Genomic DNA, 27512 nt, shown 5'->3' with positions numbered 1-27512 from the left:
GATGGATTCCACAGACATTTCAAAATGTACATCAGTAAAACTTGGTGATCAATTGCATGTAGGTAGTGAAGAAAAGAGTCAAAGAAAAACGACACATGTTTCGACCTAGAACGTGGATAGAATAGCCAGGGCAGTATTGATTGCGAAGGGAAGGTGAGCAGGTTGGGGACATGGAGCAAGGCTGGGGAGTGAGAGGGCATCCTGCAGGCCAGGTGGTTCGTGGATTTCACAGAAGAGATGCATCTATTACAGCTGTGGACATTTACTGCCAAGGTATAAGAAAAGGCGAAGAAGACGTTTTCATCATAGCAGCAATGTTAGGGTTTAAAGTGACCAACCACCTTATATATCCAAGACTAAGAGGTTTCTCAGTACACGAGACTTTCAGTTCAAAATTAGAAAAGTCCTGAGCAAAAAAAAAAAAAAAAAAAAAAGGTTACTCTATTAGGCTATTAGTTTTCCTCACCCTAAGATGGGCAGTTGGATTCATAATCAAAGGACGATTTGTTTGATGACAGCAATTTTTGTTGAGATTCTTCTGGACAGATTTCCAGTTAGTTCCCTAATTGGTGGCTGACCTCTCGGGTGCCCAGCACACGTGGGGCCATCTTCAGCTTGTCCAACATCCTCTGGTCCATTCAGCTGAATAACGTTTGGTTCCACCTCTTAAGGAAGCGTGCTGAGTGCAGGGGGTAAGAGCTGGACCACTCTTATCATTTAACATCATATTCGTCTGATGGAATAGGCCTCATGGATGCCTCCTCCCTCAGTCCATCCAATATGGAGAAAACATGATGAGGTCAACTTTGGACAGATTGACTTTTTTAAAATTTTTATTTTTTTATCCCACACCCGAGGATATTTTTCCACTTATTATCAGAGAGAGTGGAAGGGAGGGAGGGAGAGAGAGAGAGACAGAGACAGAGACAGAGACAGAGAGAAACATCGATGTGATAGAGCCACATCGATTGGTTGCCTCCTGCATGACCTGACCAGGGCTGGGGATGAACCACAACCAAGGTACATGCCCTTGACCGGAATCAAACCTGCGACTCATTGGTCCATAGGCCCAAACTCTAATTGCTGAGCCAAACAGTCCAAGGCTGGACAGGCTGACATTAAGTAATCCCTAAAGGTTTAGGTGGAGGAGTGTTTATACAATTGGGGGTAAGATTTCCATTTGAACTAAGAGAATTACTGAGGCAGGATTCAAGAGAGGGGTGGAGAAAGAAGAGAAAAAAGTAAAGGTAGAGAAGGAAAGAGAGAGCAAGGGGGAAAGAGAGAGAGAGAGATTGTCACCAGCAGCCTCTCCCCATCCCCTAGCACATTAGCACATTCCTCGATCGCACTAAAAGAATAAGGTGTGTGAACAACTCATGCATTTACTTTAATGCCAACAGTTCCAGCTTCCCATACAGGTATTCTACTAGAAGGTACAGTAGACGTAGGAACTTGTCACTTAGGACAACTCCTCCTCACCTTCCAACCAACAATGTGCATATTGCAATGTAAATGTCATTTCACGAGACGGCATTTGTCAGGGGTGTCTGTGAAGCCCAGGCCAGCTTGAGCCCAGAAGGAGTGAGTGCCAAAGCCTGGAAGTTGGAAACCCATGTACTAACTTTTTCTCCTCTGGGCTCCATTGTGTGATCACAGGCAAGTGGTCTAACTTCTCTGGACTTGGTTCTTCAGAAATTTCAGTGGAGATAATGACCCACTCTCTTTTTGCTGGGAGACACAGAGGAGAGATTCTTAGCCCAAGGAGAAGAGGGCAGAGGCAGGCCCATCCAGCCTGGTGTCGTGAATACAAACCCTGGAGGCTTGGTCTCCCACAAACACCCTTCCTTCCGTATCGGTTACTCAGGCTTCTGTTCCCCGGGTGTAACCTGTGTGCAGCAACAGGCCTCACAGACTCGAGTGGGTCAGAGCTCAGCACCGGAGAGTGGTCGGGAATGAAATGCACTTTGGTTTCCAAATCCCTTTGACCCAGGCTTTTCCACGAAGGCAGACTGGAACCTGGAGCAGAAGTCGGAGGCGAATGTGACAGGTTAGCCGGAGGCAAAACTCGATGGTCCAGGAAACCTATCCTGAGTCTGACTTCACATCTGGGAAAGTGAGTGACAGCAGCTGGAAGTGATAGTCCGCAGACGGGTATGTTCAAAGGGATCAAAGATTTGTGCTCCAGGAATAGCTGGGAAGCACAGGAGGGATACCTGGGAGGCCCCGAAAGTGCTGGAGCCAGAACGGGGGCATTGAGGCAGCTGCCACAGGCATGTTGCAGGCAGCCTGAGTACACACAACTCCATGAGCTGCAGCTGGACATTTGGTGCATATATTTGGAAGATAAAGTCCACGTTCACATGTTGCACTATGAATTCAAGTTTACATCTTGCACTTTGGACCCATCTATATCTGTTAATCTTGAACAGATCCAAGACTGTAGTGAGGTACGAGTACCATTAGGTGGCGATGCATGAATGCTTTGTTTTTTCCTGGTCCTGAAAGAAGAGCGCTGTGGGTTTGTCTCCAAGCGCAGGCTTGCAAGCAGCTAACTCATGCATGCCCCCTGCGTCTAACAAAGCAGCTCTAGCACCCACGAATGCCAGCTGCATGTGACAGTGGTGTGTGCCGTGTGTGTGTTTGCTTGTGTGCCCACATGCATATGTGTCCATTGGTATGTACTTAACCTTCGATCTCAGTGATCAGCAAATGAGGCAGCAGGGACACACCACAGCAACTGAACACTTGGGGCCACACTCTGTCTTCTCTGCTTGATCTGCACTGGGGAAGAGAGTTAAAGTAGATTTTAGGGAGCCCTCCTCGGCTGCCCTCTTCAGAACAAGATCACACTTCCACAGAAGATGCTGAGTCTCCGGGTTTGGTTGGCAAGGGCCTCCTGTTCCTTTACCTTAGACAGACTGGACCCCTTCCCACCTCCACCTCTTTGCCTCTGTGCTATCATTCTGTGGCGGGGAAGCCTTCTCTCCATCCTTCTCATCTTTCTCCAGGTTTGACCACACCATTCACCAGTTTTGTGCCTAGAATGGGCTTTGTATGAGCCTCCTATATCCCAAGGAGTAGCCAAGTGCCAAAGGGATAAAACCAGCCTTTCTCTGCTCATGCAGGATGTACAGGGCTCACGCTGGGGGCAGCAGGAGTAAGGTACACGTTTTTATTAATAAGTCGAAACCAAGACGATGTGTTGCTCCAAAGGCTAATGACTCCTGGTGAAAGAAACGCTTAAAACTGCTGAAGAGTTCCATTTTGTCCACGGTGATCAGGGACATTGCTTCGTCTTCTGTTGGTTATAGTCTTGAACTGAGTGCCGGGGGGGAAACTTCACACACTCTTCGAATTCCCACCTAAGGTAGCACTGGGCCAGGGCCCACAGGGGAGACCCAGTTTGCAAAACTCGGTCCCTGCTCTGCAGTGGATTTTGCCCAAGTGGAGACACACTGGCCGCCCACTCCCACAGACACGTGCACCATGCGGGATGGCACTCGCGTGTACGGCACACTGCCCACGAGCGGACCCGGTCGGGCACAACTCTTCCTGTGTGGGCTGGAACACCACCTTTTCCTTCCCTGTGTGAAAAAAAAAAAAAAAAACCATAACAAAATGCAACTGTGAGTGATCCTGCAGCAATACTGTTCCATTTTACACCTTCACAAAGTTTGAGGATCTTTAGTCTAATAGATAAAAGTGGTCCGCAAATAACTAGGATAGAAAGCAAGTTATGGGAAATGAGAGGAGAAACAGCGACTGTGACCATTGGGGAGCAGGGAGGTGGGCACCAGGGAAGGGCTGTCTCTGCAAAGATCTCTGATGGCTGAACATTTTGTCAAGGTGTCTTTTTGCCTTTATTGAGGTATGATTGGCAAATACAATTGTAGGGCTTAAAGCAGTGACTGGATACACATATACCTTATGAAAGCATTTCCCGCCATCTAGTTAATTAACACATCCATCACCTTACATGTTTATCCTTTTAATTTTTATTTATTTTTATGGTGAGAACATTGAACTTCTAATCTCTTAGCAAATTTCAATTGTGTAATACAGAGTTATCAACTATAGTCACCATGTATGACATTAGATCCTCAGACTTTATTCATTTTATAGTGAAAGTCTGTCTCCTGTTACCAACCTCTCCCCATCCTACCTCCCCCCCAAGTCCCTGGCCAACACTTCTGAACTGTTTCTGTGAGTTTGACCTTCTTGCTTTTATTATTTATTTATTTAATCCTCACCTGAGGATATTTTTTTAAAATGTATCTTTACATAGAGTGGGAGGGAGAGAAAGGGAGAGAGAGAGAGAAACATTGATGTGAGAGAGCCACATCGACCGGTTGCCTCCCGCATGACTCCGACCAGGGCTGGGGACGAACTGCAACTAAGGTACGTGCCCTTGGCCAGAATCGAACCTGAGACTCACTGTTCCACGGGCCGATGCTCTAACTACTTTCCTTTTTTTTTAAATCCTCACCCGGGGATATTTTTCCATTTTTTGTACAGATAGAGTGGGAGGGAGAGAGAGGAAGGGAGAGAGAGTGAGAAACATCGACGTGAAGGGACACATCGAGTGGCTGCCACCTGCACGACCAACCAGGGCCGGGGACCAACTGCAACCGAAGTACGTGCCCTTAGCGGGAACCAAACCCGGGTCTCTCCGGACCGCAGGCCGACACTCTAACCGCTGAGCCAAACTGGCCAGTGCTAACTACTTTCCTTTTTAGGTTCCACATATAGGTGATACCACGCAGTATTTGTCTTTCTCTGCCTGCCTGGTTTATTTCACTTAGTATAATGCCCAAGTCCACCCATATTGTTACGAATGGCAGGATATCCCTCTTTTTATGGAGGAAAAATATTTTATTTTGTGGGTGTATGTGTGACTGTTTCATGTTTTCTTGACCTATTTATCTGTCGATGGACACTTAGGTTGCTTCCAGGTCTTGGCTGTTGTAGATAATGAACACAGGCTATCTTTTTGAGATAGTGACTTCGTGCACTTTGGATATATATGCAGACATGGAATTGCTAGATCATATGCTGCTTCTATTTTTAATTTTTTGAGGACCCTCCATACTGGTTTCCACAGTGGCTGTACCAATTTACCTTCCTACCAACAGTGTACAAGACTTTCTCCACATCCCTACCAACACTTGATAACAGCCATTCTAACAGGTGTGAGGTGCTCTCTCATTGTGGTTTTGATTTGCAGCTTCCCTTCCTGATGATTAATGATGTTGAACACTTTTTCATGTACCTGTTGACCATCTGTCTTCTTTGGAAAAATGTCTATTTAATTCCTCTGCCCGTTTTCTAATTGTATTGTTTGTTTTTTGTTATTGCATTCTTTATATATTTTGAATATTTACTAGTTATCACATATATGATTTACAAACATTTTCTCCCTTTTCATTTTGTTGATGGTTTCCTTTGCTGTACAAAAGCTTTTTAGTTTAATGGGGTCCCATTTGCTTATTTTTGTTTTCATTGTCTTTGCTGTTGGTGTCAAATCCAAAAAAATGATTGCCAAAATCAATGTCAAGGAACTTACTGCCTGTTTTCTTCTAGGAGTTTTATGATATCAAGGTCTTACATTCACGTCTTTAATCCATTTTGGGTTGATTTTTGTGTACAGTGTAAGAGAGGGGTCCAGTTTTATTCTTTCACATATGGCTTTCAAGTTTTTTCAACACCATTTATTAAAGAGATTGTTCTTTCCCAATGGTATATTCATTGCTCCTTTGTTGTAAATTCCTTGACCACATATATAAGGGTTTATTTCTAGGCTCCCTATTCTGTTCCATTGATCTACATATTTGTTTTGCTGCTGTATTGATTACTCTGGTATACCATTTTGATTACTATAGCTTTATAATAGTTTGAAATCAGGAAGTGTGACGTCCCTAGCTTTGCTGTACTTTCTCAAGATTACTGTGGCTATGTGGAGTCTTTTATGGTTCCATACAAGTTTTAGGATCGTCTGTTCTGTTGCTATAAGAAATGCCATTGCCATTTTGATAGGGATGTGTTGAATCTGTAAATTGTTTTGGGTAGTATAGATACTGTAATGATATTAATTCTCTCAATCCACGAGGACAGAATATATTCATTTATTTGTATTTTCTTCAGTTTCTTTCATCAATATCTTATAGTTGTCAGTGTACAAATCTACAATAGGCTGCCCTACGAAACCTAGGAGACATAGCAACTCCACCTAATACATAGAAACAAACACAAGGAGGCAGCCAAGACGAGGAGACAAAGAAACATGTCTCAAATCAAAGAACAGAATAAAACTCCAGGAAAAGAACTAAACGAAACAGAGATAAGCCATCTAACAGATGCAGACTTCAAGACAATGGTTATAAGGATGCTTAATGAACTTAATGAGGTCCTCAAGAGCATAAAAAAGGACCAGTCAAAAATAAAGGAGGCAATAACTGAAATACAGAATAATTTATAGGGAATCACTAATAGAGTAGGTAAAGCCAAGAAGCAAACCATCGATTTGGAATATAAGAAAGCAAAACACACCCAATCAGAACAGCAAAAAAAAAAAAGAATCCAAAAAAAAAAAAAAAATGAGGATAATGTAAGGAGCCTCTGGGTCAACTTCAAGCTTGCCAAGATTTGCATCATGATGGAGAAGAGATAGAGCAAGAAATTAAAAACCTATTTGAAAAATAATAACAGAAAACTTTCCTAACTTGGTGAAGGAACCGACATACAAGTTCAGGAAGCACAGAGAGTCACAAACAAGATGAACCCAAGAGACCCACACCAAGACACATCATCATCAAAATGCCAAAGGTTAAATACAAAGAGAGAATCTTAAAAGCAGCAAGAGAAAAACACTACTTATCTACAAGGAAGCTCCCATAAGATTGTCAGCTGATTTCTCAAAACAAACTGTGCAGGCCAGAAAAGAGTAGCAAGAAATATTCAAAGTGATAAAAAAAAGCAATGACTTACAAACAAGATTACTCTATCCTGCAAAGGTATCATTTAGAATTGGTGGACATATAAAGAGTTTCCCAGACAAGAAAAAGCTAAAGGAGTTCTTCACCACCAAACCAGTATTATTTGAAATGTTGAAGGGTCTCCTTGAGGAAGATCAAATATGTGCACAATAAAATGGCAATAAATATATATCTATCAACAATTGAATCTATAAACAAAATGAACAAGCAAAGCAGAAACAGGCTCATAGATACAGTGAACTTTTTCTTGGTTGCCAGATGGGAGGGGGGTTGGGAGGGTGGGTGAAAAAGGTGAAGGTATGCCCTGGCCAGTTTGGCTCAGCGGTTAGAGCGTTGGCCTGCGGTCCGGAGAGACCCGGCTTCGGTTCCTGCTAAGGGCACGTACTTCGGTTGCAGTTTGTCCCCGGCCCTGGTTGGTCGTGCGGGTGGCAGCCACTCAATGTGTCTCTTTCACGTCAATGTTTCTCTCTCTCTCTCTCTCTCTCTCTTCCTCTCTCTCCCTCCCACTCTATCTGTACAAAAATTGTAAAAATGTCCTCGGGTGAGAATAAAAAAAAAAAAAAAAAAGGTGAAGGTATTAAGAAGTACAAATTGGTTGTTAGACTGAGGAACCTCAAACGGAACAGAGGAGGGGTAGGAAGAGATAAACCAAAGAATTTATATGCATATACACATAACCAGTGGACACAGAATAGTGTGGGAAAAGCAGGAGGGGGGCAGGAGCAGGAGGAGGGGCAGCAATAGAGGGGAGAGAGGACATCTGTAATACAGTCAACAATAAAGATAAGTTTAAAAAATAAAATGTAGAATTTTTTTAAAAAAGGGCCAAGACATCTACCCAAGGCTGCTGGTCAAGCTGCACAGGTTTCTGGCAAGAGGATCAACGCCACCTTCAACCAAGTGGTGCTAAAGAGGTTGTTCATGAGTCACGCCAACCAGCCCCCTCTGTCCCTTTCCTGGAAGATCTAGAAGATGAAACTTCCTGGCCAGGTCAAAACCGCTGTGACTTTAGGGACTAAGGGACTATACCTGATGTCGTGCGTGTCTAGGAGGTGCCCAAACCGAAGATGCGTGCACTTCGTGTGAGCAGCCGCACCCGGAGCCTTATCCTCAAGGCCACAGGCAAAATCCTTTGACCAGCTGGCCCTGGACTCCCCAAGGGCTGTGGCATCATCCTTCTGTCTGGTCCTTTCAAGGGCAGAGAGGTGGACATTTCAGCCAGGCCCCACGAACCCCTCGCAGCCACACCAGACCCTACATGTGTTCCCAGGGCTGGAAGTTCAAGCAGGCGAGAGGACCACAGGCCAACCAGGCTACAGAATCTAACCCCACATCTTACCTTGGTGTTACAAAGATGTTGGATGCTGAAAGAAAATACTAAAAGCCATTGCATTATGCACTTTAAATGGGTGGGCTTTATAGTATTTGAAGTATCTCACTAAAGATTTTTTTAAAAAAGAATACCTTCAAGAAAACAATCTTATTTATTAATGTATCAAAAAGAATATAATATATAGGAATACATTTAACCAAGGAGGGGAATGACCTCTGACTACCTTGGATGATCAGCTGTGCAGAGACCACCACACAGAGCAAGACTTACTTCAGGAGGGCTGTGGTACACACTGAGTCCACCCCTTGAGTGTGTCGCTTGTGGAGGTGGTTGGGTGGTGGTGCTTTGACGTGGTCTGAAGCTGTCCACTGGGTGTGCTGGCTCTGGGGCAAGGTCAGCCACTGCCTGTGTTCTACCTGGGGCCACCAGCATAAGCTACAAAGCGACCTGCAGATGGCTGCTTCTTGTGCTGGGCTTGGAGGTGCCCAGGCTAAGCCAAGCTGTGAACCAAGGCTGGCTGCTTCTAGGGCCAGGCCTGGAGCCACTTAGTAAGAGGTGTGGGGCTCGCTGAGGCCAGATGCTGCTTGTTTGAGAGAATTTAGGAAAATCTGAAGCAGGAGCCAAGACAGGCCAATCGTAGGGCAAAGCCACTGGAAACAGCTTGCGTGGGCCCAAAAGTTGAGTGGGGCAGGGCTCAGGGAACCACCAGGGCAGGGCCAACAGTGTGAGCCAGGTTGCTGGAGTCCCAAATATCGTGCCCTTCTGCCTGCCCTGTGGGGGAAGGGCTCATCAAAGGAACAATGTCCTTTGCCAACACGTCTGTCCAAGAGAAAGCTGCCTCTTCAGCCCTCACCCCAATGCCAGGCAACTGAGTTCTTCCCGTTTGTCTCTGGTGCCTTTCAAGCTGCCTGGAGGGAGCCAGTCTGAGTAAGTCTGTGTGCGGGGCCTTTAAGAGGAACTGCCTGGGGCTCCTATAGCCACAGCCTCCCTCAGCCTCAGTTCCCACTGGTTTTTACAGCCAGAAGTTATGGGGATTCTCTTCCTGGCACTGGAACCTTGAGCTGTGAGCCCAGGTGTGGGAGGGGGACCCCTCAGTCCTCAGGGAGGACCTTCCCAGCTGAGGTATCCCTCCTGATTTTTATCCACCACACATGGGTGTGGGACCAGCCCCTCCACGCCTCCACCCCTCCTGCCAGTCTCAATGTGGCTTCTCTTTAATTTCGTAGTTGTAGGGTTTCCATTCAGCTCGATTTCAAGCGGTTCTGCATGCTGGTTGTTCTGTAATTTGGTTGTAATTTTGATGTGGTTGTGGGAGAAGGCCAGTACACGTTTAGTTACCCTGCCATCTTAACTGGAAGACGATGATCTGGCTCTTGAGCTCCGTGCGCCAAACCTTCCGTCTTTGCTGTGGCGGATGTCGGTTCCCATGATGGCACCTCCCGCTCCACCAGGTCCAGAAAGAGCCGCTTTTAGGATATTAGCAGAGGTGTGCATTCATAGCCACAATCTACATTTAAAACGCTTTTATTTCCCCAAAAAGAAACCCGGCACTGCTGAGCAGTGACCCCCATTCCTGCCCCTCCCATCTCTAGGCAACCACCCGCCTACGGTCTGTCTCTGCAGAGTTCCCCATTCTAGACATTTCACATTAATGGAATTATATAGCATGTAGCCTTTTGTGACTCCTTCTTTCACTGGTGTGTTCTCAAGGGTTGTTCACACTGTAGCATGTGCCAGTACTTTATTTCTTCTTATGGCAGAATGAATCCATTATATGGATATACCTTTTTTTTTTTTTACCCACCCATCAGCTGATGGACATTTGGGTTGTTTCCACTTTTTGGCTACTAGGAGTAATCATGCAATGAACATTCATGTAAAGGTTTTAGTGTGGACATACGTTTTTATTTCCCTGGGGTGCATATGTAGGACTACAATGACTGAGTCATGTGTTATCTGTATGTTTAACTTTCTGAGAAGCCACCAAACCGTTTTTTGACCAGTAATGAATGAGAGTTCCAGTTTCTCCATATCCTTGTGATTGTCGGTCCTTTTGATGACAGAATCCTGGTGGGTACGAAGTGGTATTTCGTTTTGGGTTTGATCTGTATTTCCCTAACTACCCGTGATGCTGAGCATATCTTCACGTGCTTTTCCGGCCATGTGTATATCTGCTTTTTTCGAGAAATGTCTATTCAAATCCATCGCCCGCTTTTTAATTGGGTTCTGGGTCTTTTTATCATTTATTGGACGGATGTGTTTTTGAGTGGCGGCATGCAGGAGCAAAAGTTTAGGCCTGGAGACGGGAGAACATGAGTGAGGAATGAGAAATGTCACAGATTGGCCAGAGAGCAGCATTTGGGCAGGTGACTTGGGTCTGCGTTTACCACAGATGGCTGCAACACATCTCTGTTTTTCTATCAAGTGGGGATAACAATGAGGAAAAATGCCATCAGGAACTGGGGTTTACACGTAGGGGGAACTCATCAACAGAAGAGGATGCCACTGCTGTTAATCGGTGGCCTGAAATGGGCTGGTCACTCAGTGACTTAGGAATAGTATATGTGATCTGATTTGACCCTCCCAACACTCTACAATGTTTTCCATGTTTCAGATGGGGAAGCTAATGGTCAGAGAAGTGAAGTAACTTGCCTCGGGTCACCTAACTAGTAAATGACAAAGGTGAACTTCAAACCCAGGCCTGTCCGCTGCTGAAGTATCAAGACAGCTTCAGCACGCTGCCTGAGAAATAAAACTGGAAAGGAAAGTTCGGGGGGCCTTCTTGTATAGGACCTCGACTACTCAAAAAAAAAAGAGTGTGTTTAATTTGGAGGCATCGGACAGCTGCCATTCATGAGCAAGGGAGACTAGCAGCTGCATTTAGAAAAGATAAAACCGAATGGTTTGGGGGATAAGCTAGGAGCCTATTGAAATAGGCCTGCTTAAGGGTAAAGAGAGCAGAAATGAAGAGCTCACAGGAACCAGAAAAGGAAGACAGATGCGCAGTGGTGTGCCGAGGCCAGTTTACACTGGCTTACAAGAGCCAGTTTTAAAATTTTTAGCCAACTGTTAAACGTTACCTTTATTATAAATTGAATGACATAAACTTAAAATTGACATTTTATATTAAAAACTATATATATATATATTCAAAAGTCATCACTTCCTAATAATTTTACTGTGTTTTATATTGTCTGGGTTCTTAAAGTTATTTTCATCTAGTTAATCCGTGTGGTAGAAATGTCATATGGTGACACACTACTGCACATCTCTTTGCAAGACTCAGGGACATTATGCTGGTACCTTGAAATGGGCCATAATGGGCTATTTATGGCATAAAAATCAGCAAATTGCATAAATCAGGGTTTTTCTTTAGGGTTGCTAAACACTTCCCAGTATGCCACTGGAGAGAAGAGATGTCGAGGAAGCAGAGCGTGTAGAACCCAGTAGTTCCCCGGATGTAGTGCAAAGACGAGGCAAAGATGAGGTGTGAGGGTTTGGTCTGTGAGCCATGCCTGGAAGTGCTGGGTGACTCCAGGCAGGGCTGTTTCAGGGTTTGCGAGAAGAGGGGCGGGTGTGGGGTTGGTGATGCACGGGGCTCACCTGTGGTTCGTCTATGGGTACTTCCTCTGCTCACCTGATTTCTTCGGCCACAGAAGAGGGGTGGGACTTTCCAGGGCACATGCTGTTTCATGGGTGCCTCCCGCTCTCTGCAGGGGGTCTGCTAGGTGCTGGGAGGGTGTGAATGGAAATCTTTCTCCGAGTCCAGCTGGAACCACCTGTCTCCATCTTTCCTGCACAGAGAAGAAAAGACTCCAACTCTGGGGGATTGCATGTGTGGTAGGAATCCAAAGCTTACTCATAACTAACCACCTGACCTTGGACAGGTTACTTAACCACTGTACCCCTCAGTTTCCTCGTCCGTTAAATGAGAACCTTGGACTAAGAGCTTTCTGGCTCGCGTTCTCTGAACCTTTGCCCTTCATGCCACGTCTTCCTGCTGTCTCCTCAACTGCTGGGCAGGCTCGACTGAGTCCTGGGGCTTTGCTCCCAAGAGAGTAATTTATGAAGCAATCACTCCTCTGGACATCATGCATCAGGAGGGAAAGGAGAGCCGTGATCCTGTCAGCCTGAGTGAAGGCGACACAGGAGGGCTTTATCAGACAAAACGGGACGGAAGGATGGAGGGCTTCCCAGTGTCAGGGAAACATTGATTCAGGCAAATAGATGATCCGTCGCAGGAATACCTCAGAGGCCGTTGCGAATAGAGACGCTGCGGTAAGGAGAGTGTTTTCCACACGATGAAGGATGGGTTTTGGTGCCACATCATCACAATGAGAAGTGATGCGTGGAGCCCTACCCTCGCTTCCCGGGCCGCACATTATGGAAACAATGACGCTCTTTCATCACCACAGGTAAGCGGAGAAATGCACAGTTACGGTCCTAATAAAACCAGAGGAAGAGGGATGGTGGCAGCTCCTCCGGGGATCCAGAGCTGTCTAGGACCAGGCAGGGTGCAAGGCTGCTAATTGGACTTTCCAGAAGCTCCCCGTGGAGGACCTGTGGGGCACCTGCACACTCCTTGCATCATCTGTCTTGCCAGCGAGCACACAGGAGCCTTTATCAGGCCTTAGTCGTGCTAATTATTGGAACATCAATGGACTTATCTTAATCAGAGGCACCCTAACTTCCCACTCACACCACACCCGCTACTTCTCTCTCTATTGGCATCTGAGCCTATAAATCTGCTTTGCCAATACAGGGACTGGACTCGGAGAGCTTAGGAGACTCATTGAGGCTATTCTGATGTCTAGCACGAGGGCTTCCTAAATGCCCAGGGCTGATTTCCACCATACGTCAGCCTGGAGGCACACCACAGAGAGAAGCGCACCCCAGGAAACTCCCCGTGCCACGTTGGGAAATCTCAAACACTGCCCTTCGTCCAGGCGCGTGTTAAAGGGACAGAGCCGTCTGCCAGCCTTCCTGCTTGGGAGACCCCTGTTTTCCAGGCTCCGTGGTGCTGCTTCCAAATACTATTTCTAAGCCTCAGTTAGCACATCTATAAAATGAAGATGAACTCATTCAACATGTATTACGGGAGCTTGTATTCTGTGTCAGGTTTCGTGATAGATGCTGATAATAACAGTGCCCGTCTCACAGGTGTTTTGGCAAAAATGAAATGACATGAAGGCAAGTGATGTGGGAAGCATAGTGCCTGGCCGAGAAACATTCAGCGGGGATGGCAATTAACATGAGTCAAGTTCCCCGAAACGCCCTCATTTCTTCCCTTGACAAACATTTGATTGAGGGCCTGATGTAATCTGAGGGGCAGGAATGAATGAACCTCGTCCCTGACATTGAGGAGCCCTGTCTTCTGGCTCAGGCTCTGCTGGGTCGGGTCCTGTCTCTCCTACTGGCATAACCACGCGGGCTTCTCTGAGGTGTCAAAGTTATACATGTAAATGTTTAGCCCAGTGCTTCGAACACAATTAGCATTCAATTAATGGTGCTCATTATCAGTATTCTGTTATTATTAGACAGATAAACAGATACTTTCAAGGCAATGTGAACATACTAGACTCCTAGAACACAATTATGATTCAATTAATGATGCTAATTCTCATTATTGTTAGATACACAGACAAGGTCTTTTTATATGCGTATACCAGAGGAACAAACACCAACGGAACTGTGAAGGGGTGAAGGGGTCCTTGACAGCTACACTGAAATTGATCTGGAGGGAAAGGAAGCACAGGGCCACCACGGCAGAGGGGGCAGAATTTGCAAAGGTTGGGGTGTTCAGGGAAAGGGGACCCGGGTCGTTCTGTGTGTCTGGGGGATGAGAGAGTTGGGGAGGGTGCAGCAGGGTGAGACGAGGAAGAAAAGGTCAAGTTGTAAAAGACCCTCTAAGAGACTAAGGAGTCTGTCATGCAGAAATCGACACTGGGGAGCATTATAGATATTTAAGGGCATATTTTAGCATGGGACTCAGACCAGGCTTTGATTACCTGCGGCAGGCTGCTTTTTCTGGCCTCTCCTGTCACACACCCCCACCCCCACTCATTCATCCAGCTCAGTACCCAGCCAGTAGCACTGAAACTCAGGCCCTCCAGTCCCTGCTCATGGGGGTGCCAGCCTGGGGTGGAGTCTACACTCACCACGCCCACTGTAGGACCTTGTCATGCTAGCAGCTTCGCTGAATCAGGCTGTTGGACTTCTGGTGCCTTATCCCAGAGTTGTTATGGTGCAGGAGAGCCTGTTTGGACAGACAGGGCTTTGGAACTGCTGAGCTGCATGTACTGGGCAGGCGGCCACCTCTGTCCCTGATGCTTCCACCTGGTTACCTCTCTTTTGGGGCTTTCCTGAGAATTGTCGCAGGGATAGTGGGGAATGGTAAGTGTCCCCAGGTCGCTGTGACGTGGCTGAAGAGAGGAGTGCTGGCCCTTCGCCTCTAGGATTTCTTTGGACAGGACCTTGGAGTTAGCAGAGCTCGGTTCTGAAGTGTCCGAGACCTCACAGCTGGGGCAGCATCCCTGGTGAACGCCCAGAGCTTGAGGAGGGGGATATCCTACCAGCCAGTCTCCTTGGGGCTTTGGGGAAAATAAAGCAGCAGCTCCAGCAGAAACTGCCCGGCAGGCCCACGACTGGGAGGTTTCCCACCCCTGACTGTTCTCCCTGCTACTCTTTCGTCTCGGTGGCAAGTTGGGCATTTCCCTCGCGCTGCCTTTCTCGTCCACATTAACGATGGATCATTTCCCAATCACCCCGCTGAGATTGTAGCCCTGTTATTAGCTTGGCAACATGTTTCCCCTCCATGTTAATTACTCTTGCTCCGCTGCAGATGGTGGGAGGTGGGTACAGCTGACTTCTAACCGCTTCTCCCTTCCAGGAGAGCTGTGTCGTCATTCCTGGTGAGCTCCGTGGGTGGAAGTCACATTTTCTGTGTGGCGTCTGTGTCGATCCCAGTTCTGTCCCCGAGTTCACGGAAAATCCGCCCTCCACGGCGGAGCTCCTTCCTGCTGCTGCAGCTGCGGGTCCGAGGGCCGTCGAGCTCCCCACCCCGAGGACAGGACTCTGAAGCCAAGAACCCAGGCCCTGCCCTTAGAGGAGCTGCTCCTCCCTCTCCTCTTAGGAACTAACTCCCTGGGTAAACTGTAACAAGGAGGAGAAGTCTCCTGGTATCAGCCTTCGGGTGTGTAGTCCTTGGTCCCACGGACACCAGGAGCCTCACAGCCCAGCTGGGTCCTCTGGGAGGTCAGGAGCTCTCCTGAGTACTCCTGACCATAAACAGGCAGAGGTCAGCAACCAGCCCCCAGGAGACCTGGGAAATCTGCATTCTCAGATGATCCTCCTGGTAAAACCACTTCAACCCTAGTTAATGGTCAGCCGCTCAAGTATCCCCCCCCCCGCCGCCCCCTGTAGAAACAAGAGCTTTCAGGATCCGGCGCCTTGTCCCAGAACGTTGTGGTGCAGGAGAGCCTGTTTGGACAGACAGGGCCCTGGGACTCCTGAGCTGCCTACTGTGCAGGTGGCCACCTCTGTCCCTGATGCTTCCACCTGGTTACCTCTTTTTTTTTTTTTTTGCTTTCCTGAGAATCATCACAGGGATAGTGGGGAATGGTAAGTGTCCCAAGGTTGCTGTGACATGGCTAAAGAGAGAAGAGCTGGTCCTTCACTTCCAGGACCGTGGAGTCAGTACCTGGTTATGTGGAGTGTGGTGTGACTACCTCTTATTTCGTGTGTGCTATGCTGACTCTCGGTCCTAGCACCTTGAGGTTGGGACCTTATGCTTTGTGCGTGTTATGTTAATAGGCAATCTCTGCACAAAGTCAGAGGTGGTCGTTATTTTGATCATTATGTTTAATTGAATAGATTTAAGGGTTTATGTCCTGGTGGCCATTTTGCAGATGATGAGAAAAGTGGGACTGCATTACCTAGGGTCCCACAGCTGGCACGTGGCAGAGTTGGGGTTTGAACCAGGCTTAGCAAAGCCTGTGCCGTTTCCACCACGTCACATCATATGGCACCAGCACCAGGTCTCCTGACTTCCAGTCCAGACCTCTGGGCTATATGATTACTGACACGAGCTTGCATCACAAGTTCTCGGTCCTGAACGTTGTAGCCTCATTTGTTTCCCGGTCAGGCCGATCACAGGGAGCGAGTGGGGGAGAGTGCGCCGGGAGAGCCCGTGGGGGGCCTGAGTCTGTCCGCAGAAGTCTGGTAGCCTCAATTTCCCTCACTTAATTTTCATTTTATTTTGTTTCAAAGATATACAGGCACCTGGTAGCAGCCTTCTTCAAAAGGAATTTCTCAGTAGAACCACAAAATCAAGAATGTGATCTGAGTGACAATTTTCTCCATTCTCCCAAGAACGGTGCATAACTAGTACCATTCCAGATGCATGGCAGAGCAATTAATTCATCCACAGCGGATGCCTTAGGACTGTCGTATTCAAAGTCTGGTGCTTGAATCCCTGGATGTCTGTATGACTCAGGAGATTCCTGTGGTCAAAACATATTTCCTACTAATTCTAAGACATTGCAGTTGACCCATGGACAACATGAGTTTGAATGGCATGTGTCTACTACTCTGCAGACACTCACAGCTCAAACCCCATTGTTCACGGGTCAGCCCCAGAGCTGGGAATCCGCATATGTGGGGGGCCAACCATGAGAATACTCAGATCTTCAACTTGCTTTGCTCAAGGGTTGGTTGTAGTTTCCTCTTTCACTGTGTTCACCTTTGCACTGATTCCGGAAAAGCAGTGGTGTAGAAACCATTGGCCCCTTAGCACGAATCAAGCAGTGGCACCAAATTGCACCAGGAATCATTCTGTTTTTCACCACCATAAGTGTGTTGGGAAAATAAAAGTTGTTTTCCCGCAAGAACTGCTTCATCAGGGAGGTGAAGAAGGGTATAGGGGACACCAGCGGTGATGGGTGGAGGCTTGACTTGCAGTGGTGAACATACGATACAGTGTCCATGTCATGCGTTGAAGAAAAGTGCACCTGAAACCGGTATTTTTGTTAAGCAGTATCACCCCAATAAGTTCAATGAAAAAGAGAATCGTTTCATTAGGTTTTAAAAAAATATTTTGTGTGACGAAATAGGAAGTATTCGTAAAGAACTTCTGCTGCAAAAAATACCATGAACATCTTGAGAAAAAGCAGCTGTATGATTGAGTTGTGGGGTGAACTAGCAGATGTTCCCACGGAACACCATTTTTATTTGAAAGAATGACTGATAGGTAAAGTATCATTTTTTCAAACTTGGGTATTTAGCAGATGTTTTCCAACAAATGCATCAGTGGGCCAGTCGGTTCATTCTGGGCTTGGATGTGGTGTGTGGCCACAGAAGGCCATCTGTTTGACATGTTTTTGTGGCGAAGTAAATGAAAAGAATCCAGCCACCCAAAGGGAGAATAATTTCAATGGCCCTTTCTAATAATTGGGGAAATTCTTTGATTCTACACCAAAATGCAACAAAGCTCCTTAAAAGTTGGTTATAATGTAGAATCCAAAATCAGAATTTTAAAAAACCTGTATCTACCACTCTAAGCTTGACAGCACCCCAGTTTTTCAAGATTTTTTCTGAAGAGATTGATGGTGATATTAATGATTGTGACTTTTTAACATACTGTGTAATAAAATATGTCAACATTTGAAAAGATTTGCATAACTCAGTGAACTAAGAATACTTTACAAATGTCCAATACACACTGTTATAAAATCATGCATGCATAAAAAGAACCATTGAAAGTGACAGACAGACCAATAGATTTTAATGTAATAGAGTATATAATGTTTATTGATATGACTTGTGGCTTTCTCATAATTTTTTAGTTCCCAGGGTTGCTATTCAAAAGTCCAAAGCCATATTGATTGCTAATTGTTTGTACGTAATCTGTCCCTGCCCCCACCTACCCTGAGAAATGACGGACGGGTGCCTTCTTTTTCTTGAGTTCTCTGAAATGTCATCTTTATGTAGCAGTGTGAACTTGTTCGCAGCCATGTCTAATGTGGTTGGTATTTGGTAGATATTTTCAATCTGGAAACGTGTCTTTCAGTTGTGGAAAATGTCCTTGAATTGTTTCATACTTGTTTTCATGTCCTGCGTTGTCTTTTCTCTAGAATTCCTTCTGTTTAACTACTGGATCTCCTGGGCTGGTCTTCGAATTTTCTTATCCTTTCTGTTCTGTTTTTCCTTCTGTTTCTTTCTGTCTCTCTTTGTCTCTGTTTTCTCCCAGTCGTCTGTCTCTCTCCTGCTGTCCTCTGGCTTACTTTCTGTAATGTTTTCTCAACTTCATCTTTAAATTCTTATATGGAACAACCATCTTTTTTTTTTTTTTTAATCCTCATCCGAGGACATTTTTCCATTTTTTTGTACAGACAGAGTGGGAGGGAGAGAGGGGAAGAGAGAGGGAAACATTGATGTGAAAGGGACACATCGAGTGGCTGCCACCTGCACGACCAACCAGGGCTGGGGACAAACTGCAACCGAGGTACATGCCCTTAGCGGGAACCGAACCCGGGCCTCTCCGGACCACAGGCGGACGCTCTAACCGCTGAGCCAAACTGGCCAGGGCGGAACAACCATCTTTTTAATTTCCAAGAGCACTTTTTGTTCTCTTAATTTTAGTTTACAGTTTTCTGTTGCTGTTGCATGGATACAACATTTTCCCTGTTATCTTTCTAAGAACAATGATGATACAAAACTTCACTTTTTTTTTTTTTTGCTTTCTTTGGATTGTCTCTGTTTTCTGCAAGTTATTTTTCCACTTTGTTTTTGTGCCTATCTTTTCCATCAGAGGTTTCCCGCAGATTTTTAGGAATCCTTGGTCATCTGCTCCTATTTATGAACAAGCACTAAAAAGCACACTGAAATCTCTGAGTACCTGGGTGGGATTTATGGACTATTGAGCTTCACTGATCAGCATGGGCCATTTGTTGGGAAATATCCAATGTAAAAACCTTTAACTTTTTCCTGTGGACTCCAAAAGTAATGTTTTGGGACTCCAAAAATGTCTTTCAAACATCTACCTTAGAAGTCAAACTGTGAGCATTTTGGAAACTGATTAGGTCACAAAATACTGAATATAAATATTCATTTTGTGCTTGTTTAGAGTATGAGCCCTTTCTTCAACTCTGGTTGGTATCTACCATTCCAAAGACTCTCAGTTTTACTCTTTTTAGAGATTAATCTCCAGTCTTTCTCCTTAAGTGCAGAATAGGCAGTCACCCAGGTACTTGAAATGGGGCCAGAGAACTGATTGTTTTTGTGTGTGTGGTTATTTTTCTTTAAAAAATAAATAAAAAAAATTTTAATTACAGCAGGCATACAATATTATATTAGCTTCACATGTACAACCCAGTGATCAGACATTTATATAACTTACAAAGTGGTCACCCCGATAAATCTAGTACTCATCTTACACCATACATAATTATTACAATATTTTTTTAAAAATACTTTTTTTTCTTTATTGATTTTTAGAGAGAGAGAAAGGGAGAGGGAGAGAGACATAGAAACATCATTGAGAGAGAACATCAATCGGCCACCTCCTGCATGTCCCCCTCTGGGGATTGGGCCCACAACCTGGGCATGTGCCCTGACCGGGAATCAAACCAGCGACCTCTTGGTGCATGGGTTGACGCTCAACCACTGAACAACACTGGTCGGGCAGTTACTGCAATATTATTGACTATATTTTCTATGCTATACTTCACATCCTCATGACTATTCTGACTATTTTGTACTTCTTAATCTCTTTACCTTTTCCTTTTTTCCCATTCCTCTCCCCCCTCTCCCATCTGTCAGCTGTCAAAGTATTCCCTTTGTGGTTTTTTTTTCTGTTCTGCTTGTTAATTTATTTTGTGTTTTTAGACTCCAGTATAACTGAAATCATCTGGCATTTGTCTTTCTCTGTCTGACTTATTTCACTCAGCACAATACCCTCTAGGTCCATCTATGTTGTTGCAGATGGCAAGATTTCATTATTTCTTACGGCTGAGTCATATTCCATTGTGTATATGCACCATTTCTTCTTTATCCATTCATCTATTGATGAACACTTAGGTTGTTTCCATATCTTGGCTATTATAAATTATGTTGCAATGAATATATGCATGTCTGTTTTTTTTATTTAGTGTTTTGGGTTTCTTTGGATAAATATCCAGAAGTGGAATTGCTGGGTTCTTCTTTATCTCTTGCTAGAGCCTTTGCTTTAAAATCTGTTTAGTATGGTAGAAGTATTGCTACTCCAGATTTTTGTTGTTTCCATTTTTATGAGATGTCTTTTTCCATTCCTTTATTTTCAGTATATACGTGTCTTTCCATCTGAAATGAGTTTCCTGTAGACAGCATATGTAAGGGTCTTGTTTTGTTATTCATTTAGCCACCATATAGCTTTTGATTTTAGCATTTTATTCATTTGCATTTAAAGTAATTGTTGATAGATATTGACATTCTGTTATTCGTATTTTTATCTTTTTTTCCCCCCTTAACATTTATTGTAACACTTTAGCTTTTTCTTATCTGGGAAGCTCTTATCTGTCCTTTGATGCTAAATGATAGCTTAGCTAGGTAGAGTAATCTTGGTTGTAGGTCCTTGCTTCTCATCATTTTGAATATTTCTTGTCAATCTCTCTGGCCTGCAAAGTTTCTGTTGAGAAATTGTCTGACAGTTTTATGGGAGCTCCCTTGTAGGTAACTGCTTTTCTCTTGCTGCTTTTAAGATTCTCTCTTTCTCTTTAACCTCTGACATTTTAATTACAATGTATCTTTGTATGGGCCTCTTTGGGTTCATCTTGTATGAAACTCTCTGTGCATCCTGGACTTATATGTCCATTTCCTTCACCAGGTTAGAGAAGTTTTCCATGATTATTTTTTCAAATAGGTTTTGAATTTCTCTCTCTCTCTCTCTCTCTCTCTCTCTCTCTCTCTCTTCTCCTTTCGGCACCTCCATGATGCAAATGTTGATATACTTGAAGTTGTCCCAGAGGCTCCTAAAACTATCCTAATATTTTGGAGTTTTTGTTGTTTTGATTGGATGTTTTGTGCTTCTTTCTCTTCCAAATTGCTTTCTTTTCATCTACTCTACTGTTGCTTTCCTGTAATGTAGTCTTCATTTTAGTTATTGTCTTAATAATTTCTGACTGGTTCTTTTTCTATGTTTTCTATCTCAGTTTGTGTTTCGTATTTCTTGGTTGAAGTTCTCGCTAAGTTCATCTACTCTTCACCTATGTTCATTGAACATCTTTATAACCAGTGTTGAACTTTGCATCTGGTAGATTGCTTGTCTTCATTTTATTAAGTTCTTTTTCTAGAGTTTTGTTTTGTTTTTTCATTTGGGACATGTTTCTTAGCCTCCTCATTTTGGCTGCCTCCCTGTGTTTGTTTCTATGTATTAGGTAGAGCTGCTATGTCTCCTATTCTTGGTAGAGTGGCCTTATGTAGTAGTTGTTTGTGGGGTCCGATGGCACAGTCTTCCCAGTCATCAGGCGCTACAGGTGCACTTTCTGTGTGAGCTGTGTACACCTTCCTGTTATAGGTGAACCTTGATTGTTGTTGGCACATTAATGGGAGGGATTTACCCCCAGGGTTTGAAGACTGGCCATGACCGCCTGGGAGGATCTGCTGTGCAAGGGGCAACCTTATGGAGCAGGACTTACTTCAGCAGGGCTCTGATGCCTGCTAAGTTTGCCCCTTGAGTGTGTCACTTGTGGAGGTGGTTGGGTGGTGTTTAGGTATTGTCTGAAGCTGTCCACCAGAGGTGCTGGCTTTGGGGACTCCTGGGAGGTGCAGACCAAGGTCACCTGCCACCTGAGCCCTGCCCAGGGACACCCACATAAGTTACAAAGCAATCTGCAGATGGCTGCTTCTTCTGCTGGGCTTGGAAGTGCTGAGGAAAGGCCAAGCTGAGAACCAAATGTGGCTGCTGCTAGTGCTAGGCCTGGGGCTACTTTGCAAGAGGTACGGGACACTTTGAGGCCACATGCTGCCTGTTTGAGAAATTTTAGGAAAATTCACAGCATAAACCAAAACAGGCCATTTGTATAGAAAAGCCATTGGAAACAGCTTGGATAGGCCCCCAAGTTGGGTAGGGCAGGGTCTCAGGGGATCACCAGGGTGAGGCCAACACTATTAGCTAGGTTGAGGGAGGCCAGCCTGCTGGCTGTGTGGGGGAGGGGCTCAGCAAAGAAACAATGGCCTGTGCTAGCACTTATGTCTGGGAGAGAGTTGCCCCTACAGCCCTCACCCTGGTGCCAGACTATTCAGTTCCTTCCTACATATCCCTGGTGCCTTTCGAGCTGCTGCCCAGCGCTGGAGCTCAGAGAGAGTGAGTCCGAGTAAGTTTGTGTGAGGGCCCTTTAAAAGGAATGCTTGGGACTCCAGTAGCCCCCTTCCACACTCCCTACTGGTTTTCACAGGCAGAAGTTATGGGAATTTGTCTTCCTGGCTCTGGAACCCTGGGCTGGGGGCCTGGTGTGGGGCTGGAACCCCTTGTTCCTCAGGGGGGACCTCAGCAGCCCAGATATTTCTCTGATTTTTTTTCTGCCACGCGTGGGTGTGGGCTAGCTGGTACTGCATCTCTGCCCCTCCTACCCGCCTGTAAATTTTTAGTTATAGGACTTCTGTTCTGCTAGACTTCAGACAGTTCTGAATCATGGTTTTTCTGTAGTTTAGTTATAATTTTGATGTGGTTGTGGGAGGAGGCAAGTACCACATTTACCTACATCACCATCTTGACTGGGAACCCTGACAGTTTATATTTTTTAAATTATGTAATATTTATACAAAATACAATATGCAAATGTTATGTACAAGTTATACAAGGAAAACCTACGTAAATTGTGAAGCGTATTAAAAAAATGAATAATAATGAAGGACTAGAATATTTTGAATACTTTCGCTCCTATGTCTGTGCTCTTTCCTTTCCCAGCCTCCTTGTCCTCCTAACTCAGAGGTAACGAACTGTCACGGGTTTGTATTAATTATTTCTGACATTTAAAAAAATAGTTCAGTGTATATATCAAATTATGTATATATCCATAAACAATGTATATTTTCGGTTTTATTTGTCTTGAGCCTTAAAAGAAAGGTATTATACTATAGGTAGATGTTCTGTAATTTGCTTTTTTCACTCAAGGTGTGTTTCTAAGAGTAACCTCTCTAAACAGACCTTAGACCAGTCCTCCTGTTTGCAGGTCCAGCTTCATCCCCGCTGCCAGGGTGGCCCTGAGCTGCTGGTGCCCGAGCTTTGGAGTGACCTCAGTATACATTCCTTTATTTGTTGGATTTCTCTTCTAGCAGCCTAGGTTTTAACTTTTCCAAGTTGGCTAAATCACTGTGTTACTATTTTTTCAATCTGTTTTCTGGCTTCAAAAATTTTGTTGCTTGAGCCTTTTTGCTTTGTCTTTGAGAGTTTATGTTTTAAATTCTTTGCAGTAATAGTGAGGTTTTGGGGGAGGGGACAAATGTAAGTATATGTGTTTAATCTGTCTTCATTATTTAGAAGTCTTTGCATACTTCCTTTCAAGGGACTAAAATCAGCGGGATGGTCTAATCTTACCAGATTTCAATTGTCCTGTTGCCACCCTTGCAGAGCCTGTGGTATAAACAGATGTGTGTGCATGTGCACATGCATGCATGCATGGGTGCATTTGAAAAAGAGAGTGCAATCATGAGTATGTACACAGGTGCAGATAGGTCTCAACCCTACTTTCTTACCATGAGTTTCATAATAATTTCTTCAAGCATATTGAAGGTCTGTTGTATGCCATGTGTCCCAGTAGGTGCACACGGCTGCAACTAGTATAGTTCCTTCCCTCATAGAGTTCATACTATGGGGAAAGGAAACATATAAACCTACGCAGTGGTACAACGTGATACGGCTACTTTGGAATCACAAGGCATTAGGGATGTGTGGTGTAGGACTGAATAAGGGGAGAGAGGTAAAGGTTGGAGTAGATGAGGACTTAGAGAGGAGGCGAGGCTCCAGTGAGCCCTGTGGGGACACTTTGGAGGAGGAAAATAGGATGGAGAAGCCATTTCAGGAGGGGAGAACATGGTGCACTGTCTTCTCGGCCTGCCAAGTTGCACTAGCCTGTCACATCCCTGAGTGTGCCAATATCTCCCGTCTTACAGGAAATGTACTCATGCTTTTTGTTGCTGGAATACACCCTCATCTTCCTTTAGCTCACTTCAGGAGTGAATTTTAAAATTTCTTTTTTAGGAAAGCTTTCTTTGACTCCCTTGTTCCCCCCTCCACCCTCTTACCCCCTGCAAAGTGTTCTACTCTCATGTCATGCATCATACCTTAACTTCTCAGGGTCTCCACAAAGTTTTCATTGTACATTTATTTCTGTAATTACATAGTCTGATGTCTGTTCTTCACATTAAACAAGTTGTTCCAACACAGAAGAGCTGGCTGTTGTGTCCATGGCTATGCTGGTGCCCAGCAGAGTGCCCGGCATGTGGAGGAGTTGTATGGACAGGGAAGGGTGGGCAGAGCTAGGAGGAGTTTGTGGGACCCAGCCTCCAATACACCCTCCAGTGATCTCCATCCACCTCCTGGTGTTCACACGCTTCCTTAGTCCCCTCCCACTTTGTATCAGGTGGTCCTGTGTGAGCAATGGAACATACATGTCACTTCAGAGATTAGGTTACAAAAGAGTACAACTTCCATCGTGGGCTATCTATCACTTACCCTGTGGGAAACCATCTCCATGTACTGAGGACTCTGAGGCAGCCATGTGGAAAGGCTCAGGTGGACTGGAACTGAGGCCTCTGGCCAACACTCAGTGAGGGACTGTGGCCTCCCAACCACCAGAGGGCTGAGCTTGGAAGCAGATCCTTTAGCCTTAACATCACAGCCTTGACCATAGCTTGACTGAAATCTCATGAGAGACACTGAGCCAGAACTACTCAACTAATTTATCCCTGAACTTCTGAACGCAGAAACTGTGAGATAATTCACGTGTATTTTAAGCTGCTTTGTTTGGGGGTATTTTGTTATGCAGCAGTAGATAACTAAGACAGTGCTTAATGAGAGAAATAGGCACCTTAGAATAATCCTGCTTCTCCCTTTGATCCATTTAAACGATGCCCATCTGTGGTCCCCTCTGAAGGAATCTTGAACTTGAACCCATCCATCCCTTCGGAGAGCCTTTAGGTTGTCCCAGCTGTTCCCTGGTTGAATGACTCTCTAGATCTTGGGTTTCAGTGTCCTGTGCTCGTTGAAACACCTCGGATGGCAACCTCAGCTTACATTTTCTAGTAGATTAAGAAGCTCTAGCTAACTCTGAGTACAAGTTTTTTTAGGGTGCGCTGAGGGAGATTCCTTCTCTAAATTGAGATTTACAAGGATACTTCATCATGAAGGTCTTTTCTCATGAAGGAAGAGAGGAGGTTTGTTAAATGTGTGCCTCTGGAGGCCACGTGGGCACCCTTCACTTCAGACGTGGGGAGCTTACTGACTTTAAGAAGTCCACAAAAAATTGTCTCTGTTGTGCTTCTGAGGACGGGGCAGTGGCGGGGAGCTCGGGTTAAGGTCACGTAGGCTAAGTTTGCATTTGGTTTGCCTTTTACTAACTGTGGGTCATGTCGTCACTCTAAGACTCAGTTTCCTCACCAAAAAACGGGGATACTGAACTATCCATCTTCTTCATAGAGCTGATGGGAGAATTATACAAGGGACATTATTTAGCACAGTGCTCAATGAATAATGAGTGCTATATAAATGATGAGTTTTTTTGTTTTTGTTTTTTTTTTAATTGCAAATGATAGACTAAGATTGAGTCAGAAGCCTGTGTGAAGTTCCAGATTGCCCCTAATTAGCTGTGTGAGTATGGAAGAAAAGTTTAACTTCTCGGTATCTTAACATCCTCACTTATAAAATGAGGGGGTTGAATAAGTTGACAAGTAGGTGGGTTTTTTTTTTGTTTGTTTGTTTGTTTAATATTCACCAACATGTTTTTATTGACTTTAGAGGAGAGAGAGAAAGGGAGGAGAGTGAGAGAGAAAGAAACATCAATGTGAGAGGAAAACATTGATTGGTTGCCTCCCAATATGAGCCATGACCAGAGACCAGTCAAACCCGCAACCTAGGCATGTGCCCTGACTGGGAATCGAACCAGCAACCTTTCAGTGTACAGAACAGTGCTCCAACCAACTGAGCCACACCGGCCAGGCACACATCGGTATCTTTCAAAGTGAGATCCAAAGAATTATTTGTATCCGAATCACCCAGGTGCTTAGTAATGTAAGGCAGATTCCCAGGTCCACCACAGTCCCACAAAATCAGAATCTCTGGAACTCAGAAACCTACATTTTTTTTTTTTTATCCTCACCCGAGGATATTTTTCCATTTTTTGTACAGATAGAGTGGGAGGGAGAGAGAGGAAGGGAGAGAGAGTGAGAAACATCGACGTGAAGGGACACATCGAGTGGCTGCCACCCGCACGACCAACCAGGGCCGGGGACAAACTGCAACCGAAGTACGTGCCCTTAGCGGGAACCGAACCCGGGTCTCTCCAGACCGCAGGTCGGCCAGGGCAGAAACCTACATTTTAATCAGTTCCTCCATGATGCCTGTTCTTTACTGCCTGCTTTGTACTGTTTGCAGGGACTTAAGTTATAAAATGGACTTATCACGTGGAACTTTCCACAAGGCCCTGAAGGATCCTGGGGCAAGATAAATAGTGTGTTGAGGTTTGTAAATGCAGCATGAATTTTCCATCAGGTAGATGGTTTTAAGAAGTTCTTTACCCACGCCAGGAAACCTAGATCTGTGGAATGAATGTACTTCTTTCTTATGCCCACAGGAGGTCAGTGAAACATTAGGCCTATCTTTTTTTTTTTTTTTAATATAATTTCAGAACAAAAGAATTTTGAACCCTGCTGTTCTAGAAGTAGAATGTTTGCATTACAAAAGATAGGCCTTATTTACTAATAGGCTTCTTGGGTGACTGTGTGAGTTTCTGTGCAGCCTGAAACCCAGCAGTTTACAGAGGAAGGTACATTAGCTTTCAGGTTCATAAACTTTAAACCATCAGCAGGTTTTCTGAAGTAACTGTCCTTGGAGCTCTGGGAGTCATTTTAAAGCAGAGAAAATCCTCTACTTTGCATTTCTCTAGGGCACCTCTTTAGAGGAGTTCAAGATGTTTGGATTGGATTGTTTCACATAC

At 44.9% G+C, this 27512-nt stretch overlaps 1 pseudogene; it reads left to right on the top strand.

The window, feature by feature from the left end:
- Positions 1-2068: 2068 nt before the first annotated feature.
- On the top strand, positions 2069-8373 carry LOC118637747 (annotated as a pseudogene).
- Positions 8374-27512: the final 19139 nt, after the last annotated feature.

This window comes from Molossus molossus, unplaced genomic scaffold, assembly GCF_014108415.1.
Source record: "Molossus molossus isolate mMolMol1 unplaced genomic scaffold, mMolMol1.p scaffold_m16_p_20, whole genome shotgun sequence".
Lineage (NCBI taxonomy): Eukaryota > Metazoa > Chordata > Mammalia > Chiroptera > Molossidae > Molossus > Molossus molossus.
Note: the sequence above shows the minus strand (reverse complement) of the source record. Positions and strands in the feature narration are given on the sequence as shown.